Here is a 4,152-nt window from a genome sequence, read left to right as displayed (position 1 = left end):
AATTTGTTCCTTTTTATGGCTGAGTAATATTTCATTGTGTATATGTACTGCATCGTATTTATCCATTCATCTGTCCATGGACATCTAGGTTGCTTCCATGTCCTAGATATTATAAATAGTGCTGCAAAGAAAACTGGGATACATGATTTTTGAATCATGATTTTCTTAGGATATACACCCAATAGTAGGATTGCAGTGTCATATAGTAGTTTTAGTCCTAGTTTTTTTTTTTTTTTTAAAGAATCTCCATAACTATTCTCCATAGTGACTGTAACAACTTACATTCCCATCAACATTAATTGTTTGTAGTTTTCTGAGGATGGTCATTTAGATTGGCATGAGGTGATACTTCATTGCGGTTTTGATTTGCATTTCTCTAATAATGAGCAATGTTGATCATCTTTTCATGTGCTTATTGGCTATCTGTATATCTTTTTTGGAGAAGTCCCTCACAGTTTTGTGCAAAGAAGATTAACTTGAGAAAGAAAATAATGACAGAATATAGAGTAGAACTTTCCCTGGTATAAGCCATGAAAATCATTAATCCTACAATGGGCTCATGGGCTCTTTCACAATAAAAGACAAAGATGATCACATGTATAATAAGATATCTACAGTTTTACTTGTGAAAGCATATGGTAAAAGTACCCTCGTGTTACAAACTGCATTTGTTATTATATCCGTATGAAGTCTACTTCATGTTATTAACAAGATATGTTCCCTAATTTCATTCAATTTGTAAATCAAAATATAATAAAATATTATAAATATTTATTTAGAAAAACCTTTTCGATTTATGCTAGAACAGCAGCATCCTCTGTCATTGACATCAAAAGTTATAAATTGAGATATGTATTGTGCATAAACTTTTCTTAAAATATAACCTCCTTCTGCAAACATTGAAAAATGATTGCAGTTTGAAGAATTAATATTTATGTTAAAAAGTATAAAAGAATGAAGAACATTTATTGTAGTTGAAAAAAAAGGAAAGTATTGTAAAGTATTTGTAATATTGGGAACAGTTTGGTAATAAGATAACAGATTAGGAAGGGAGGAGGACAACATTTTGAAACTACCATAGTGTTCTGTGGGATTCTAACAGACACATATTTCTGAGACTGAAAATGTGAGATTCCAAGGTTATCTCAGTAATTAGAAGATAACGTTTTTGTACTACCATACATGTCTGGTTGCAAAAAAATAAATATTGAAAATGATACCCAACAATGCTGCTGTATAGCACTCCCTCTTGTATAAAAAGATATCAATCATTGTTCTTGCATTGAACCTTCCACTTTTTCAGAATATGATGGAAACATATACTCATTCACCAGAAAGGTAATTGAAAATAAATGACAAAGACAAAGTAAAGACAACCATCTGTCCATAGTTCTGCTGTAACAGTAGTCAAATAAGTCTGCTACATAAATAAGTTTAATATATAACTGAAATGAATTCTTTCTGAAACGAAAATTATCATTAAATCTGTCTTTTAAAAATATCAGTTTTAAGGATTATATCCTGTTTTTGGAAAAAATTCTTTGGCAATTTCCTAGGACAACGTTTTCCTTGACTTTCACATCAAAAGTTAAGAACTGAGAGAGAGGTGTAAACCAAATGCAAAATTTTTGGCATATAAATTTATTCTAAAACATCAAACAAAATTCAAGTTGTCAACACGATCACTGTGTCATTCAAAATCCAAAAAAGAAAGAAAACAATTTTAAAAAGGAAAATTGCCATTGTTAGAAGAAAAAAAAAATCCCAAACCAGTCTTTGGAAATATTCTTATGCCTTGGAATGCTAAGGTAATGTATTTGGGTACAGTGGGTCAACCGCCTTTTCCAAAATTCAGTAAAAACAGACTACAGGAGAGGTACTTGACAAGGATGAGGAAGAACAGAGTAAAGAAACCCATCTGTCCACAATCTACCTGCAGCAGAAGTATCAAGCTTCTTAGATACATAATTTGATATATAACTGAATTAAATTATCTTTAAAACAAAATATACCATTGAAAGATATCATTAAAAAGTATTAAAGTTTTACATATTCTATCATGCTGTAGGAAAAATAATATTTGGCAACTTGCTAGGGCAATGGTTTCTTAGTCTTTCAAACTGAAAACTGAGAGAGGAATATAAACAATTGAAAATTTCCCAGGATACATATTTCTTCTAAAACCATTAAGTAAAATTTGGTTGTGAAGAAGATCATGTGTTATTCAAAGTGCAAAACAAAGAATAAAAAGGGAAAAAATTACTAATATTGGAAGAAAACATTGCAAGGATAACACTGGAAATATTATTATATCTGAAAATGTGTTCAGACACAGTGGAAGAATGAGTATCAAGTTAATGGACCAAGAAAAGAAAGCAGAATTTATACAGGCTTTGAAGATTCAATGAGTAGTCAAGCTTTACTCAGCCTGTTAGTGGTCTTCTCTGATCTCTGCAGGTTTGGGAAAGTCTCGTTGACCTAAATTTGGGCCCTAGATATTGGAATTAGCCAGAGGACATAATTGTGATGTGTTCTGACAAATGACGAGAAGGAACACAGTTCCTGTCAACCTAATATCCTTAATTTCCTCACCTTTTAAGTAAGCCTATAACATTTCTTAAAAAAGAAAAAAAAGTTAATGTAAACAGGAAAGAAATGCCATGGAATGGAATAAGGAGGCATTGAAATGGGTTTTTAGAAGTGGAAATTAATGAAAAGAACTCTCTATGGACAAGTCTATAACTAACATTTGGAGAGAGAAAAGTAGACATCCAAAAATAGTGCAATACAAAGAAAGCGTATGGATTAAGAGACTGGGAATGTCAAGGCCTCAGAAAATCACTTATGTAAAATAGGTTTGTGAGAAACATGTTTAAGAATACTTACCATTTTTTCCCTAAGGTTCTTTAGAAAAATAAAATAAGAAGTTTAAGGGCAATGTCATGGAAATGGTACATTAGGAAACAAAATTTGTTATAAAATTCATATTTATGTCTTAACGATCTAAATGCAAATACATAAACATGCCCACACACATACACAGAGTGGCTGAGAGCTCACTTGTTTAAGAGACTATTCTCCCAAACGGAATATGCATAAAAAGTAAAAGTATTGTGCTAATTGTGAAAAAAATTTAAAATAATAATTCTAAAGTCTACATTTAAAAAATATTCATTATCTATATTGAATATACTACTGTTGTTGCTTTCCAGCTTATTATGTCTAATTTGTCACTGGGCTTTTATTCTATAAATGGAGTCAACTTCATCAGTGCTATACCTAAGAGAGATTGCAACAACAGGACAAATCACAGAAGCACCTATGTGGGAAATTGACTAACAAGTATATATGGCACACAACCATTGAAAGGACATAAAAATGAGATAAAATCATACAAGAATGTGTGTACTGACTCTAAGGAAGATGATGATCAAGCATTGAAGGCAAACTTACAAAAGAAAAATGAAGCTATGACTAGGTACTAGGAAATACGTTAACAAGAGTTGGATTTAAAGAAGTAACTTGTTAGGAATGGTAGAGGACGATATTTTCAAACACTGCCATATTTTTCTGTGGAGTTCTAACCAACACACATTTATAAATATTTGAACCATGAGAGTCAAAGGCTATTTCAGCAATTAGAGGGAAATGAGTTGTACTTTTTATATGCCTGAGTTCCAACACTTCCCTGGTGGCTCAGACAGTAAAGCATCCGCCTACAATGCGGGAGACCTGGGTTTGATCCTTGGGTCGGGAAGATCCTCTGGAGAAGAAAACGGCAACCCACTCCAGTACTCTTGCCTGGAAAATCCCACGGATGGAAAAGCCTGGTAGGTTACAGTCCGTGGGGTCACAAAGAGTCAGACATGACTGAGCGACTTCACCTTCACCTTATGCCTGAGTTCTAAAAAGAATAAGATTGAAAATGATACGAAGCAAACAGGTAGTATAGTTCACCCTTAGTGATAAAAATCATATCAATAATAGGTCTTGCCTTAAGCCATTTCTTTTTAAGAACACACAGACAGCAAACAAAAGCTCATTTGCAAGAGAGGTAGTTGAGAAGACACGAGGAGGACGGAGTTCCTCTGTCCACAAATCTACCCTGTAACAGTGGTCATTTAACTGCTGTCAAATATGTTAATTTGACAT

This window comes from Bos indicus x Bos taurus, chromosome 23 (genome assembly GCF_003369695.1).
Source record: "Bos indicus x Bos taurus breed Angus x Brahman F1 hybrid chromosome 23, Bos_hybrid_MaternalHap_v2.0, whole genome shotgun sequence".
NCBI lineage: Eukaryota > Metazoa > Chordata > Mammalia > Artiodactyla > Bovidae > Bos > Bos indicus x Bos taurus.
The sequence above is the reverse complement of the archived record's forward strand: the minus strand, read 5'-3'. Positions refer to the sequence as shown.